The sequence below is a fragment of the Rana temporaria genome, chromosome 11 (genome assembly GCF_905171775.1).
Source record: "Rana temporaria chromosome 11, aRanTem1.1, whole genome shotgun sequence".
NCBI lineage: Eukaryota > Metazoa > Chordata > Amphibia > Anura > Ranidae > Rana > Rana temporaria.
Genome location: NC_053499.1, coordinates 53,977,470 through 53,995,950, shown reverse-complemented (window position 1 = coordinate 53,995,950; position 18,481 = coordinate 53,977,470). Strand labels below are relative to the sequence as shown.

The following is an 18,481-nucleotide window of genomic DNA, read 5'->3' as shown; positions in this document are numbered from 1 at the left end:
ACAAAGAGCCAATAGAGGGCAGTGATGCTTTGTCTAAAACCCCTCAGCATCAATCCAGTTTCGTTTTACAAACAGTAATCACACCTCCTTGATTAGTCACCACAGTGAGAAATCTACCAGTACTGTGGTGATCAGGAAACAGACAACCAGGAAGTGTCCAGAACAGAGAGGAATTACAGCAACATCAAAGCAAAAACGAACAATGAGGACATGAAACCAGGACTGCAGTAAGGTAAAGGAAGCTATTTAGCTAAAAAAAAAAAAAATCCTTTAGAGACCCTTTAACTGAGGAAAGTAAATATGTCCATATACTGGCTGTACTATGAACATTTCATGAGTTATGAAACATGCTGAAGTTTCAGAGTTATAACTGTTATCCTGTCTGCAAGGATGTGTATTGGCTATTTCCTCCAACTGAGCTATTGATGACCAGTATCTGTTAGTTATCTGGATTGCTCAGCTTATGAGAGTGACAGTTTTATTAGGGTTTCTAGACTTAAATTGTGGCTTGGATAATGGAAAGGTCTGTGTGTCTGATCAATAAATAAATTGAGGCCTTAGTTAACGTTGTAGTTTGTATAGTCTATAATGTGAAGGAAGGAGGGGGAAAGAATTAGAGTTGCCGGATCTCTGGTTTTAAAACAGAGAAGCTAATGACAAATAAAATGTAATGGCTGAACGTGAACAATATGGCTGCTACACACACAGCTATTCATGAGCCCAGTTTGCATCACCTTACAGCGGGCAGTAGAAAAGCTTTAAAAATGCTCCCCAACTGTTCTATTTCAATGCAAGTGTAAAAGAGGCCTAACTTTGTTGGAGAAAGACAGTTGGCTTGTAGCAAGATGATCTTACAAGAAACTCTAATTTTGAAAGCTGATAATGCAGGTTAAATATCTCTAGGGTAGACATTTGGAGCTAGCTTGTGGCAAACCCCCTCCTCCATCACTTTATTCTACAAGTAAAGCTCCAAAACAATGCATAGTATTGCGGTATGCCATGTTCCCACTTTTCCCTAAAATAAACTGCTTGCAGCTAGGGCTTCTAAGAAAATCATTTGTATGAAAGTAGCTATTTTTCTGTCAATTGACATGCACAGCTTGTGTTCCTGTCTCCGGAGACACCACAAGTGTTCTTTTATATGATCATACAACATTTGCAGGTTAGCAGCAAAGAGAGAAAGTACACAGGGCTACCAAGCCACAAAAACAGGTAGAATTTGACTGTGATGGCAGTGATGAACTGTGTTTATACTGTAAGGAAATCTCACTAATTGTTAAAATGTAAAATAGAGCCTGTACACTTTTTAATTTTTTTTATATTTTTTTTAGCAAAAAGGCTATATAGAAAACTGTTCCAATAGTTAACGGAATGTATTTTTATATAAAAAAATCTTATATTATAATGGCCCACAGCAAGTTCCTGGCGAAATATCAATTATTTCTAGGTTGAAGCAGTCTCTCAGTAAGTTTCAGTATGTACACATTCCAACACCAGACAATATTTAAAAATACAGTAAACAACAATGGAATTAATCTAATGGATTTAATTGGCATATCACATCATTGCTTCTCTGCCTTTTGGCTAAGATCAAGTGTACTATCTGTTCTCATCAGTGATCCAGTGGAGGCATTGTGCTATTATCCTGGCCTGACTAAGACTGGGGTGGTGGCTATGCAAACTAGCTGGAGTGATGGGGGCTTGGAAGGTTAGTACCAGCTGGAACAGAAACTGGGGCACCCACAAGCAGTTGGGGCATGGGAGTTGTTCCCCCGGGAAAGCTGAAATAGCCCATTATCTCCTGGTTGTAATGTTCTACCTTGTCTGGCCATGGGCTGGAAAGGCAGAAGGACCACGGTGTCTGTGGCCCCCTGGCAGTGATCGCCCTAGGGATGCTTTTAGTAACACTTGGGTGTGGGACCCCACGGTGTGAAAAGGCACATGGTCACAGTCACTAAATTGCTTTCCCTCTGCACAGCGCCTTTAAGGGCTCGGCCTTTTCTCTAAGTCTGAGGGCAATTTTTATCTACCAGGCCTTAGGGCCTGGCTTGTGCACAATCTGCAGGGCCACTTTTTTATCTTCTATTAATTTTCTTCCTACGTTTGTCACCTTTCACTTTTGTGTGTGTTTTTCTCAAGGATGAAGGGTGTGAGTCCTCGGGCTTGCCCTGACATCTAGGGGGATGATGTGTGGCCCTTAGGTTCCTTTTTCTGGGGGATCTCTCTCCGGGAGAGCTCCCCTGACCTAGTATTCGATGTATGACTTTGGCTGTCCTAGAAGAACGGGCTCTGACAGGCCTTCTGGCTAGGCAGACCATGTAAACCAATTCCCCGTCAGGAGCCTTGCGCCTCGGGAGTCAGGGTAGAGATCCTTTTCCTTCGGGGAGGTGGACAGGGTGGACTAAAGCTCTTTTACGTGTGTGTTTCACATGCACGTTTTTTGTTCACTTATTTTTTTTTTGTTCTAGGTTTTGCACCACTGCAGACTTAAAGAAAAAAAAATCACATCACTGATCTACTCCAAATAGTTTTCCAAACATTTTACAGATAAGAAAACAAAAAAATTATTGATTGCATAAATAAACCCCTCCTTTTTTGTAAGAAACGTCTACATACAGTAATGTACAACCTATTGACAACAGAATATCGCATGGTTAGTTAATTGGTGCCAACCTGTGTGCAGTAGCCACAAAATAAATAGATGTGTTCCTGGAGAGCCACATAGGTAATTTAAAAACATATCAAAACAAACAAAATAATGAGGGTAAAGGATCTACCATAACATGTGTAAGATAAAGTTATAGAGAGGCAACAATAAGGTTTGGGTTATAAACAAAATCCCATTGTTAAATATCTCCTAGGCCTGGGGGAGTGGATAGCCCAGATGGGATTCACTCTTCGAGCTGAGAAATACATCTATCAGCACAGGAAACGGGGGGGGGTAGGTTTGAGTTGCTGTGGGCCCCGTGGTTAAATTCACCTGGATTAGCCCCACTTGAACTGGTGCTAGACCGGCTGCTCATATAAATGACTGGTGGTGAGAACTTAAGACCGATTCAGGGGCACGCTATGACAAAAGGGAGGAGGTGGGGGCTAGGAGATAGTTCCTAAGGGCACAATGGAGTGGATCCCAGAGTGTGAGTGCGCATTGATTTTCGCAAGTTATAAAAATGCAAACTGTGATGGTTTAGTAGGAGGAGGAGGCAGCATACCAGAAATGTTGTGTGGTTTTGTTCTTTGTTTTTTTTTTTTTTTTTTTTGTGTTATTATATCATTTAGCTGACTTGTTTGGATGTACAAAAAGTGGATATGTCATGTAATGGACATATTGTCTGTACTCTGTATGTCTGTCATATTTTTCAATAAACATCCTTTTTTTGAGAAAAAAAAAAATATCTCCTAGGCCGGAGATATGCAATTAGCGGACCTCCAGCTGTTCCAGAACTACAATTCCCATGAGGCATAGCAAGACTCTGACAGCCACAAGCATAACACCAGAGTCAGAGGCATGATGGGACTTGTAGTTTTGCAACAGCTGGAGGTCCACTAATTGCATATCCCTGTCCTAGGCCACCTTAAAATGGTATGAGTATGCCACAACTCTGCCAAGGGAAAGCCATCCAGAAAACTCAGTGGACAGGCATTGAGGCCATAAGTCAGAAAAGCATGCAGGAACATAAATATAACACCGAAGGAGCTGCAGGGATCCATAGCCTAGAAACTATCTATAAGACAACTATAAGCCAAATGCTCTACAACGCTGAACTTGGTGATTTTGTCATGAGAAAAATATAAAGGATACATTGCTGGTCTATTTTTTTTTAAATACTAGTTGTGTGTCAGAAAATTGTCAGATATCCGAAGCCAAAGCATCAGTATAACGGACAGGGAACCAGTATTCTCAGAGGAGAGGTCCGTTTTTTATGACTGATTCACCTTAAGAAGGTGTGAATAGAAGAATCTATTGCAGAAAGATACATTTCACATTTTGCCTGGAGTGTCAGAAGGCATGTGGGAGAAACTGCATACATGGGGAAAGGTCCTCTTGTATGATGAGAATCAATGCTGATTTGTTTGTGTCTGAGCATAAAAAGGTTGTGTCTGAAAGTCAATATTGCTCATCAACCTGGGAACTGCATACCCATTGTCAGGCACAGTTTGAGCATAAAAAGGTTGTGTCTGAAAGTCAATATTGCTCATCAACCTGGGAACTGCATACCCATTGTCAGGCACAGTTGTAGCATGTTAGTGGTAGATGGACTAATGAACTGATTGAGGGGAAGATGATTAAAAAGAAATACATGGAAAATCTAGAGGAAAACTTATTTCAGTCCGCTGATAGTAACTATGATAAAAGTTCACCTTTCAAAAACACTGTGACACAAAACACAAAATGACACTGGAATGGTTCAAATCCAAGAACCAGATGGGCAAATTTTGACTTAGATTTTGTTAGATTTTGACTTTGTTTTGGATGGAGCAGAGTATTGTTAAACACCCTTTCATGTTTGTGGGGGGGGGGGGGTTGTGTCTCATTGGGGAGATTTTATTTATTTGTACCCCCTTGTCAAAGATCACAAAACAGAGGTGGGATTGCACACCTAAAAATTCATATTAATCCAAAACACTCAGCTGAATATCACCGACTACATTCCACATCTGTGTAGTCCCCAGGATTAACAAGGAAAATCTACACACAGCATGTTTCCGTTAAGAAAAGTCAGATGTGAGCTTTTGGTCAGAAATTCCTACCTTGTGTATGCTCCATCGGACGTTTGCTGTTGGAATTTCCGCCAACAAAAGATTGAGAGCAAGTTCTCTAATTTTCCCACAACAAAAGTTCCTATCGGAAAATCCGCAGAATCCTCAGAATCAAGCAGAAGAGCCAAACTGCCTATTGAACTTTGTTGATCTCGGCTCTTCGTACGTCTTGTACGTCACTGCATTCTTGACAGTGGGAATTACCGACAAGATTTGTGTGACCGTGTGATAGAAAAAAAAAAAAGGAGGAGATGTTGCGCTAAAAACTTAAATAAATCTAAACAATGAGATTGAGGTATGATAATTGATGAAGCCAGTAAACCCAAATCGATGGGGGACTACAAAAAGGAAGAACTCAGTCCCAATGTGTCCACAATAGTATAGTTCATATGAGAGTGAACAGATGTTGAGGAGCAAATATGAAAACCACCACCACGAACCAGTAAAAATTGGAGGCTTACCACATGGCAAGCAATATATGCTTGCGGCTGCAAACCCCAGCCAGGGCCTTTAGGCGATCCTCACAGGGGGAGGTGGGAGGGGAAGATGATTCTTGAAGCCTCCAGCAAAAACAAGATTTTTGAGCCGTGTCACAGAAAGAAAACACTCAATGGTGAAGTATGTTTAACCAGCACACACATGAGGTATAAAGTGACTTAGAGAACCACCACCACCAGCACCCTATAAGTAGGAGGCTTACCAGAACATGTATGAACATCAGCGGGTGGCTAAAACCCTAGCCTGGGCCTTTAAACTCCTGGGCTGTGATAGTAGTCCTAAGTATCCTCCGTGTTCAATAGGTACCTTTATCCTTTGTGGATTGGCTGGGCGGCCCATGTCCTGCAGACTTAGGGAAAGAATAAGGGTGAGGGGTTCCGGAAAAAACAACCAAAGCATGTGGCAGGCAGCCAGGCTTTTTTCATCTGAGGATCCTCAGATGAAAAACTATGAGATCGCGGATGTCAGTGGATGAACATCCGCTGACACCCGATCTCATCCGCCTCTGCAAAGATCCGATTTTGCAGATGGAAGAAAACCCTATTTTTCCTTCCGTCTGCGGATCGGATCGGATGAACACGGACATATGGTCCGTGTTCATCCGATCCCCCCATAGAAAAAAAAATCAACGGAGCGATCCCCTCTAAGCAAACGGAGCATACGGAGGCGCATCATTACTGATCCGCCCCGTGTGAAAGGGGCCTAAGTTACCCACATCATTCCCTGAAGAACATCTGCTGGTAAATCTTCCATCACACCCACTAAACACAATTTGTCTCCATGTCCATAGTCCAAATGCACTTTTGTAATACAATAGATATACATTCCTTTGTGCCACTGACAAGTTTGATTATAAACTATGGGCTTCTCTGAATAGCCTCACATCTAACAACATGGGGGCCCATAATTGTAATAAGTGCTCCACTGTCCTTGAAAATTGCCACCATTCTCCAAAGTTGCAGGTGAAATTTTCTTAGTTTCGAGTGCCCAGGTGCAAAAAGGCAAACTCCATATACTCCAGGTGGTCTTTGTACTGGATTGGGTCCAGGATAATGTTCTGTGTACTGGCCACCCAAATAACGCTGCCCACTTGGCTTTGGCTGCATGAGTGGAGGAATTCCATAAATCACAGGAGAGTTTTTAATGGGACAAGTGTCCCCTTTGAGAGATTTCTCCTCTATTCAACTCAAAAGTTTGTATTGCTCCTTAATTTCTATTGCAGTGAGATTAGTGAATTTCACCTGTAGTAACACAGACCGCAACACAAACCTTACCCTACTGTAGCAAAGCTAGAATAAAAGTTTTGACTTTAGATACTTTAATGTTTTAGTCACAGTAAAAATATGTTGTACTCTCAAAGTTTTTTAGTTGAAGACATCATATGCTAAAAAATCCAGTTAACTCTATTTCATTCCAGAATATAACACTTTTAGTTCTTCGGGGTGAGTACTAAAATTGTAATTGCTGTATGCAAAACACTATATGGTAGCTCAAGGGGACAAGAATGGTACAGTTTACATTGTAGGGGAGATAAGGAAGTCAAGTGCTATGTATGACTGCCAGCAATGAGGTGTAGAAGAAGACCTGTATCTGCCTTGGAATGCTACATTATTTAAGTGTGTAAGTGCTTACTTGCCATATGGACCTCAGAAACAATAATTGTGCTTGCACAGTTGTTGTTGTTTTCCCTAAATTACAATTGATTTAAAAAAATAAAAATTGGTTTGCATATGAATAGTATGTTTATCTAATATGAATAGTGCCACCTGGAGTTCTTCTTTCATCTTCTCCAAACATTTCAACTTTCAGAACAAGTGTAAAAAAATATGTTTTCGAAGCCTGCACCCTTTCAGGAATCCTGTAATAGGAATATCTGACCTCCTATTGCAATGAGCACTATGCCATAAGCATAAAGTCATAGATGACATAAAGTACTTTCAGGGTAGGCCCAGTGTGACTTGTTATCTTTGAATGTTTCTTAAACTCTTAATGTTTGAGAAACTCTGCTGTATAGGGTCCAGTATGTGACTTTCTTGGATCTTGAGGTTGATGCTTATTTTGCATTATTTGGAAGAGTATGCCTTCAACGTTACAAGGTTAAAGAAGAAGTAGACACTACCAAATATTTTCTAGCCAATATGTTTTAAACTTCAGACGCATAGCATGACAAATATAGTTGCATAGCACATCTGTATGGTTGCAAGACTGCATCTAGCTCACAGCTCTCTTGCACTTTATATGGGAGATTTTCGATTTTTGGATTTCCCGTAAGGTGTTTTACTTAAAAACTAACATTTGTCTTCACTTTCTCTGTTTTCTGTGTTAATCTTTTATTTTACCACAAATGGAAAAAAAAATGCAGTTTTATTAAAACGTATAGTCCACTTTGGTAACATATGTCGTTTTTCTTGTCAGACATAGAGCTATACAGAATATATGTTTTCATATTATAAAGGGTTGCAAGTCAGTGCTTCAGACTACATTTTGTTTTAAGTTATGTCCTGCAGGGCACAACATAGATCTAAAGTTGTATTTTCCCAGAATGATTTATATAGTGGTACGTTGGCATAGACCTTTTATACAGGCGGTGAAGACTAGCGTTTCAGCAACAAGCACAAACTTAGAGCTACGAAGTGATTATCCATACTAACAAGGAGAAACTGCCTTCCCACATGTGCTGTGCACTCCTGGCTAATACCCCTTTCTAATGATTGCAGAAAAGTCCTAATAAAGAAGCCTGTCTCATACAGCAGTCTCTCCTAGAGGGACAGTACAGTAGAGAAGGGATAGGTTTACATATATTTTGAGGGAATGAGAAATGATGTTCTTATAAGATGGTATCTAAATCAAAAATAAACAGGGAGGGGGCTACATATCAGGAGTAAAATATTGGTATTCGCTGCAGTCATCTTCTGAAATGAAGCTGGGTATTGGGACGTCTCAAAGCTGTAGAGCAATGCCTGTAAAGCAGAGACCTCGGCAATAATGTTTTCGTACGATAGGTCAATATGCTTAATCAGGAAACAACCAAATCTAGCTTAATGGGTTCATCAGCAGTGAAGAACAAGTGCACAAACTCTATCTTTTTAATGAATGTTAACTCTCTGTTGCCAACATAGCCTTAAATTGCAGCCTATTTAGTATTTATGTAAATGTATTAACTCTTGCAAATCTGTACTGGCCCAACACAAATCATTGTTTTAGAGCAGGGATCTCCAGACTAAGGCCTTCAGCTGTTGTGGAACTACACTTCCCACAAGGCATTGTTAAACTCTGACATTTACAGACATGACTAGGCATGATGTGAATTTTAGTTCCTGAACAACTAGAGGACCATAGTTTGGAGACCAGTGCTTTAGAGGGTAAAATCTAACTTTAAAGCATAATTAAAAGCAATTTTATTTATTTGAATAGAGTGGTGAGGGGTTAGAACTACTGCTAGGTTTTTATTTTCTGAGATTTTCAGGAATGAAACTTAAGGTAAAGCCAAACATTGAGCTGCCATCAAAACAGAAATAAATGGCAAATCTTCCAATTGGGACATTTATTCCGATGACAGCTGGTCCTTACATTGGAAAGATATCCACTCACTTCCTTATGAGTCTACAAGACAGTAAGTGAGGGGAATTCCCCATAATGAGGCACATATAGGAAAAATATGTTGGGAGTTTGTTTTAATACTCCACTACTCTAAATAGAAAAAAAGTTTTGGCTTTGACATGCTAACCAAATTCTAACATGTGTATGTGAAGGTCTGACTATTTAAAAAAAGAAAAAAACACTCCTTTTATTAATTTAAAATGTGGGCACAAGAATTCTGCATGTTCTGATTATCATTGTCCTGGCAATAGTTAGACCTAGGCCAAATTATGACTGGCGCATACACACACACTTTCACTCCCTTTTTTTTCACTACTTTTATGGCACAGTCCTAAAATCTGCAATTACTGTATATTCATGTATGCTTTTGCATCAAAAGTATGCTTAGTATTGTATTGTGTGCTCAGGCATTCCCCACACCATTACACCACCATCCATAACCATTGACACAAGACAAAATGGATTCATGCAGTGTACAAATTCTGATCCTGCCATCTCCTTGTTTAAGTAGAAATCAAGATTCATGAGAACAGGCAGTATTATTCAATATTCATCTGGCTATATTTATGATGTTGTGCTCACTGTAGCTTCATTTACTTGTTTCTAGCTGGGAGGAGTAGAACCCAGCATCATATTGTGCTGCTGTAGTCTGTCTGTAAGGTTCAACATGTTGTATGTTCAAGGATGTCAGACATTGGAAGGCTTTTGGAGACGGCATTTCCATGTGAAGTAGCAGAGGTAGTCAAAAGTCATAATACATACAAAAATGACTGAATCTTCTGAACATTTACAAACGGATATATATTGGGGGATGTACTAAAGGTGCGGAGCATGTTCACTTTGTAAAGTGAAAATACACCCATGTTACTCAGATTTAACCCTTTCATGCCTAAGCCTATTTCTGACATTTGTAGGTAGATTCACGTACATAGGCTTATCTTTAAGACGGCCTAGCCTAGCCGGTTTAGGCTACACCGCCGTAAATTAGTTAGGCTAGTAGTGATTTTCAAACCACTTACCTACTAATCTACGGCAGCGTAGCCTTAAACGAGCGGGCGTAAGGGCGCCTAATTCAAATGACTTGGAGGGGGGCGTGTTGTATGGAAATGAGGCTTGACCTCACGTTTTTTGACGTTTTTTGACACTGCGCATGCGCCGGGCGACTACATTTCCCAGTGCGCATTGCGGCTAAGTAGGCCGTACGGGCCTATTGATTTTGACGTGGACGTAAACGACGTAACTCCCGATTCGCGGACAACTTACGCAAACGACGTAAAAAATTCGAACCTCGCTGCGGGAACGGCGGCCATACTTTAACATTGTTATTCCACCTCATAGGTGGAATAACTTTAGGCCGCCTAAGGCCTTACGGAAACGACGTTAATCGACTGCGGCGGGCTCGCGTACGTTCGGGAATCGTCGTAAAAGCTCATTTACATAATCTACGCCGGCCGCAATGGAAGCGCCACCTAGCGGTCAGCCAAAACATTGCAATCTAAGATAGGACGGCTTGCGGCGTCCTATCTTAGATATGTTTAAGTGTATCTCTGTTAGAGAATACACTTAAACAAACGCCGGCGTAGATTCAGAGTTAGGTCAGCTTATCTACTGATAAGCCGGCCTAACTCTTTGTGAATCTACCTATTGGTGTTTACAAGTTAAAATCCATATTTTTGGCTAGAAAATTACTTGGAACCCCCAAACATTATATATATATATTTTTTAGCAGAGAATCTAGAGAATAAAATGGTGATTTTTGAAATATTTTATGTTACACGGTATTTGTGCGGCGGTGTTTTAAACACAACTTTTTGGGAAAAATTTACTTTCATGAATTTAAAAAAAATGAAAACGTAAAATTAGCCCAATTGTTTTGCATAGTGTGAAAGATGATGTTACGCCGAGAAAATAGATACCAAGCATGTCACGCTTTATAATTGCACGCACTCCGCACTCATAGGCGAGACAGTGGTGACAGGTACTAGGTGGTAATAGTACTTCAAAGTATTCAGATCGCCGAAAACGGCGATTCTGAATACTCTGTACTTTTTTAAATCCAGCGCCATTGGCAGCCGAGAAACCCGGAAGTGACGTCATGACGTTGCTTCTGTGTTTTCAATGCCGACGCTGAATCAAAGCCGCTTACGGCTTTGTTTCAGAGCGCACCTGGACTATGGAGGCGCCGGATTGAGGATCGGGTCTCCCGGTGGGACGGGAGGCCCGGTCAGAGCGGCGAGAGGCGGCAGGAAGGGGGGATGTCCCCTCCCGCTCCTCCGGCATAACAACCGAGCGGCTTTTAGCATCGTCCCAGTATAACCCCCAAAAGCCGAGGACGCATATATGCGTTCCGACGGCGTGAAAGGGATAATCTCTCCTGATGTGTAAACCCTTAGCCTCAGGTCACACTATGAATCACCGAGGAACCCACTGTGCATTCCTGTGCTATTTACATGTGATTCAGTGTGGCTCGATGCTAGTGCATTAATTTTGAATAGGCTCAAATAGCATTGCTTCGCACCAAAAGTAATGCATGCACTAATTTTGGAAACACACTGAAACTGGATCACATGTTACTTTTGTGCAGGCAACCTGCGTTTTGGCGTGTGAATAACGTTATATTAAAGATTATATATTTTTTTTAAAACAACAAACATCCTATACTTAGCTGCTCTGTGCAATGGTTTTGCACAGAGCTGCCCTGATACTCCTCTTTGGGTCCCACGCCAGCGCTCATGGCTCCTCCTCTTCTCTAAGTGCCCCCATAGCAAGCCGCCCATAAGAGACACAGAATGGGGTCCCCCCTCACTTTTTCCTCATTGAATCACTGGCTGTGATTGACATCAGTGGGAGCCAATAGCTCTGTGTCTCAGCCAGTAAGAATGCAGAGACCCAGGAGAGCAGCCACTCTTGTGCACATTGCTGGATCAGGCACAGGCAAGTATTGGGGCATTGGAACGGGAGCTGCATACTGAAGTTTTTTTTCCTTCATAAAGGTAAAAGACCTTCAACCTTTACAACCACTTTAATTTAACATTGACACCCTCTGCAGATTGCAACTGTTGCAACTGCAGTGCATTTTGAACGCAGTGCGGAGAAACGCACGGAATGCGGGTTTCCCGGGGCACGTTTTCATGTAAACCTAACCTCAAGGTGACATACAAAGATGCTCAAATTACAAGATAACAGTTTATGAAGCATCTTAGCTGACCCTTTTTCCTGTTCATAATTTAAATGTACAGTACTGTATCTCACAAAAGTGAGTACACCCCTCACATTTTTGTAAATATTTTATTATACATTTACATTGTTGCAAAGTGTAATTTCTTCAGTATTGTCATATGAAATGTAGTGGGTGTACAGCTTGTATAACAGTTTAAATTTGCTGTCCCCTCAAAATAATTGATCACACAGCCATTAATGTCTAAACCGCTGGCAACAAAAGTGAGCATACCCACCCCTAAGTGAAAATGTCCAAATAGGGCCCAAAGTGTCAATATTTGGTGTGACCACCATTATTTTCCAGCACTGCCTTAGCCCTCTTGGGCATGGAGTCCACCAGAGCTTCAAAGGTTGCCACTGGAGTTCTCTTCCACTCCTCCATGACGACATCATGGAGCTGGTGGATGTTGGAGACCTTGTGCGCCTCCACCTTCCATTTGAGGATGCCCCACAGATGCTCAATAGGGTTTAGGTCTGGAGACATGCTTGGCCAGTCCATTACCTTTACTCTCAGCTTCTTTAGCAAGGCAGTGGTCAACTTGGAGGTGTGTTTTGGGTCGTTATCATGTTGGAATACTGCCCTGCAAACCCAGTCTCCGAAGGGAGGGGGATCAGGCTCTGCTTCAGTATGTCACAGTACATGTTGGCATTCATGGTTCCCTTAATGAACTGTAGCTTCCCATTTCATGCAGCACTCATGCAGCTCCAGACCATGTCACTCCCACCACCATTCTTAACTGTAGGCAAGACACATTTGTCTTTGTATTTCTCACCTGGTTTGCTGCCCCACACGGACATGGTTCCAGTAATCCATGTCCTTAGTCTGCTTGTCTTCAGCAAACTGTTTGCGGGCTTTCTTGTGCATCATCTTTAGAAGAGGCTTCCTTCTGGGATGACAGCCATGCAGACAAATTTGATGCAGTGTGCAGCATATGGTCTGAGCACTGACAAGCTGACCCCCCCCCTTTCTTCACTCTCTGCAGCAATGCTGGCAGCACTATGTCTATTTCTCAAAGACAACCTCTGGATATGATGCAAAGCCTGTTCTGAATGGAACCTGTCCAGTTAAACCTCCGTATGGTCTTGGCCACTGTGCTGCAGCTCAGTTTCAGGGTCTTGGCAATATTTATAGCCTAGGTCATCTTTATGTAGAGAAACAGTTCTTTTTTTCAGACGCACAGAGTGTTCTTTGCCATGAGGTGCCATGTTGAACTTCCATTGACCAGTATGAGAGAGTGAGAGCAAAAACACCAAATTTAACACATGTGCTTCCCATTCACACCTGAGACCTTGTAACACTAATGAGTCACGATGACACTGGGAGGGACAATGGCTAGTTGGGCCCATTTTGGACATTTTCACTTAGGGGTGTACTCACTCTTGTTGCCAGCGGTTTACACATTAATGGCTGGGTGTTGTTATTTTGATGGTACAGCAAATTTACACTGTTACTCACTGTATACTCACTACTTTACATTGTAGCAAAGTGTAATTTCTTCAGTGTTGTCACATGAAAAGGTATAATAAAATATTTACAAAAATATGAGGGGTGTACTCACTTTTGTGAGATACTGTATTTCAACTTAAGGAAATAAAAAAAAAATTAATATATGTTAGTGAGCCACATCCACTCGGATATTTTCAGGTGATGTACTAAAAATAAATGATGTTAATCTATATGAGAGCTCATTGAAGCTGTGGCTGATAACAAGCATGGCACATAAGTGCATTATATCATGACTGACATTTCTGTCTGTTAATTGTAGCTTAATGCACTGTAATACACCGTGTTCTTTATGACGAGACACCGCTACTGCATGCAGATGCTTATCAACTCAGAATGTGATCAAGTGAGGTCAAGAGTACAGGGTCTCCCACGGTTTGCTGCTGAGTATCTATTATTTTCAGTCTCAAAACTCCAAATGCATTAGTGGCTAAAAACATCAACCATGGTTACATCCACTTACACAGCAGACAGCGAATAAGCCCATATTTCATGGTAGCTTGAACCACAGCCAGCTTGAACCACATACAGGATGTGAAATTTCTTCTGTTCTAACATTAATATTTCCTATAAACTTAACAATTAAACAATACATACTGTTCATATGTATGTCATTTAGCTGTTGTTAAAAATCTGTCAAAATGTGTTTTTGAAAAAAAAAAACCTGCAAGAAACATACAAATAAGTATGGCAAATTATCATAAATTTATTTAACTCTAGTGATTCCGGGCACTTTCGTTTCACTGCACAATGCCCAAGGTTATGAAGTTTGCCTAAATGTATTTCATTTTATTCATGGATTTCTGGTAAATCTATATAAATCTCTATTCACGCTTGTGATTAAGGACAGACTATGAACTCCTGCGCTATACTCAGCAGGATTTATGCAAACAGTTGCTATGGAGGCAAGCCCTATACATGAGGAAATAAAAGGCTGACGGTGCTACTGCCATTGACATGCAATCAAATAAGAAACAATTGCCTGCAGATGATTGGCCCTTGACACAAACTGTTGCATCTAGGGCCGATCATCCACAGGTAATTTCTGCATGTCCGAAAACATGGCATGAATGGCTGGGTGCTGTCAGCATTTCACTGCTTTGTATAGGGCTTCCAGCCCTAGCAGTTGTTTTGCGCAAACCCCTCCGAGACTTCTGCAGGAATTCGTAGTCTGACCATAACCACAAGTATGAATGTCACAGGTTTTCTTTTCTGTGCACAGTCACAGACTTAACGTAGGAAATAACAAAACATTGGGGCTGGATCAGACTTTTAGAAACTGCATTCAAATTTTTTGTAGTACACGTAAAGGAAAACATGTCAATTTTCAATAAAAGCTATGTCTACAGTATAAAAACAATTGATGATGGTTAATTACATGCACACTGAAGTAGCAAAAATACTTTCCATTTTTCTAAGTTTCTTCCTACTGGCAAGCTGGCAGTCTATTGCAGTACGAGTGCCCAGGAGATTGGGCTTCCCCCAGCAGACAAACATCCTGCTTCAACATTTGCAAATTCACTAAACTTGAAGAGAAAAATATAAGGGTTCATGTTTGAGAATCGCCTCCTCACCTGCTTCAGAAATCTGGAAGAACTGGGCTCACCAATAAAGCATGCAATGAGAGGCTAGTATAGTGGCATCCATTGTCAAATGCAAAACTGCCAACATTTGCTGAACCCAGTCAAATCTCTATTTGTCCTCATCTATAGGCTGAATAGGGCTCTGATATACGGTAGTAAAAAAAAATGGATTGCAGGACTGCAGAACAGATCCTTCCTCACTACCTTCTCGTTGGACTGCTCATTCTTCTGGTTCTGAAGACATGAGGCTGGAATAATTAAAATAACTTCTGCCTTGAGATACCACCTTACTGATTTTACCTTTACCCAGTAACATCTATAGGTCATGAGTTCTGACCAAAGTCATTTGTAGCTGTCAAAGAGTCTTGCACACAAATTAGCAGCTTAGCAATGTGTGTGGACATTTTGGGATACCAAGATGGCACCATTATTGGTTGCAGTAGGGCTACTTTTCCTCTGTTCTTGAAGGTCTAACACCTTTAAAAACACAGATCCACAATTTCAAAATGCCAAATACATTAAAGGTTAGTTCACCTTTACCAAAAAACTGCATATGCCCTTAGGGCATATATAGATAAGACAAACTGTACCGCTCCTCTAACTAAAGTTGTATAATGCCCTTGCTCTAGGTGTAGGCCATTTACGTACCTCCTGAAGTCTTACTGGAATACTCTCAGGACATTGCTAGGATGTTGCTGAGTGAGGCCTAGTCACCACTGCTCACCTGCACCATCACAGGAGTGAGCTCTCAAACACTAAGCTCAGAGCTACTGCATCAGGGGAGAGAAAGAGTATGCAAAGGGGGCTTGAATCAGAGAAAAATCTCACTCCTGTGATGGTGGAGGTGAACAGTAACGACTAGGTCTCATGTAGCAATGTCCTAGCAACATCCTGGGAGTATTCCAGTCAGGTTTGGGAGGCCTACACCTGTAGCAAGGGCATTATTCAACTTTATTCAGAGCTGCATAATTCGTTTTTCTCTACAGATCCCCCTTATCTGCTGCATAGGATTTTTTTTTTTTTTTGTAAAGGCGAACTAACCCTTTAAGGCAAACTTTTTGGTAACCTGCAGTGAATCTGAGATTTAACACATTATAAATAGTAAATATTGAAGTAACCAATGTTCCACTTTAACCACTTAAGGACTGCCTCCTGCAGATATACGTCAGCAGAATGGCACGGCTGGGCACAAGCACGTACCAGTACATCCTCTTTAAGTGCCCAGCCGTGGGCGCGCGCCCGCGACCTGGTCCGAAGCACCGCCACCGCGGGGCCCGCGGACCCGATCGCCGCCGGAGTCCCGCAATCAGTCCCCGGAGCTGAACAACGGGGAGAGCTGTGTGTAAACACAGCTTTCCCGTTCTTCACAAGTGGCAGCTTCATTGATCGTGTGTTCCCTAATATAAGAAAACACGATCAATGACGTCACACATCCAGCCCCGCCCCCTACAGCTAGAAAAACATATGAGGTCACACATAACCCCTACAGTGGTTAACTCCTAAACTGCACTGTCATTTTCACAGTAAATAATGCATTTTTATAGCATTTTTTTATAGCAATGGTCCCAAAAATGTGTCAAAATTGTCCGATTTGTCCGCCATAATGTCGCAGTCACAAAAAAAATCACTGATCGCTGCCATTAGTAGTAAAAAAATTAAAATGCAATAACACTATCTCCTATTTTGTAAACACTATAAATTTTGCGCAAACCAATCAAACGCTTATTTAAACAATCTCTTTACCAAAAATAGGTAGAAGAATACGTATCGGCCTAAACTGAGGAAAAAAAGTTGTTTTTATTTCTTTTTGGGGGATATTTATTATAGCAAAAAGTAAAAAATATTGCATTTTTTCCAAAATTGTCGCTCTATTTTTGCTTATAGCGCAAAACATAAAAACCGCAGAGGTGATCAAATACCACCAAAAGAAAGCTCTATTTGTGGGAAAAAAAGGATGCCAATTTTGTTTGGGAACCACATCGCACGACCGCGCAATTGTCAGTTAAAGCGGCGCAGTGACGAATCGCAAAAACTGGCCCGGTCCTTTACCTGCATAAAGGTCCGGGTCTTAAGTGGTTAAAGAACAGTTATTTCCAGAAGTTAATCAATGTGGCTCCATCTGGCAAAAGTGTTTATAGGTACAGTAAAAAGAATTGCTTGTAAAAGAGCACTACATTACATGCCCATTATTTCTGAAGTGAAGAGTGAAGCTAGTAACTTTTTTAACATTTTATATACAACTCTTTTAACAGTTTGAATATCATGAAGTATTCCAAATACAGGGCTTGCTTAATAAAGATGATCATTGCTCAATATCAGGAACATTTCTGTGGATAAATACTATCATTTAACTTCAAAATCAGTGAAACAGGGAAAGCTGTCAGACAGTTGGCAGTACTGGTGTTAGTATGTATTTTACTAATTCCTGTCCGTGATCTCATTAAAAAAATACTGTGGTTAATCTGCCATTACCTTCAGTGTAAATAATGAGCATCTCTGTCTATATGGGCAGCTGATTTATATGTAATTTTCAGCTTTTTTCTGTGAAAGTTAGACTTGTCCATCCTCTTCAGCCCCCAGACATAGGGCCAGATTCACAGAAGAAATACGCTGGAGTATCTACTGATACTCCGGCGTATTTTCAAATTTGCCGCATCGTATCTTAATTTGTGATTCACAAACAAGATACAACGGCATTTGGCTAAGTTCTGACAGGCGTACGGCTTCGTACGCCTTCGGATGTTGGGCTGCAATACTTCGGCCACTGCTGGTGGAGTTTGCGTTGTTTTCGAGCGTCGGGTATTGCAAATTAGCTTTTACGTTGATCCACGAAGTTACGTCGTCGCAAGTCGTTTTTTCCCGTCGCAAAGTTAAGCCTGCTTTTTCATGGCTTAACTTTAGACCAGCCATGTTAAAGTATGGCCGTCGTTCCCACGTCGAATTTCATTTTTTTTTTTTTTGGCGTAAGTACGTTACGCACGTCGCCATTCACAAACACGCCGGGGCGCCGTAATTTTGCGCAAAGCACGGCGGGAAATTTCCAAACGGAGAATGCGCAAAACGTTCGGCGCGGGAACGCGCCTAATTTAAATGGTACACGCCCCATTTGAATTAGGCGGGCTTGCGCCGGATGGCTTTACGCTACGCCGCCGAAAGTTTACACGCAAGTGCTTGGTGAATCAGGCACTTGCGCTGAAAACTTGCGGCGGTGTAACGTAAAGATGATACGTTACGCCGCCGCATTTGTACCTGAATCTGGCCCATAGACTTCAGCCCCGGGACATAGACAGTAGCCACATTTGGGGAACCAATACTG

At 41.4% G+C, this 18,481-nt stretch overlaps 1 protein-coding gene and 1 pseudogene across 2 annotated transcripts in view; both read left to right on the top strand.

The window, feature by feature from the left end:
- The window catches only part of CHID1 (chitinase domain containing 1), a 706,518-nt gene that overhangs the window by 539,354 nt on the left and 148,683 nt on the right, over nt 1-18,481 (top strand). The gene's annotated exons all lie outside the window — the stretch shown is intronic.
- Nucleotides 1,565-1,660, top strand: LOC120918037 (annotated as a pseudogene).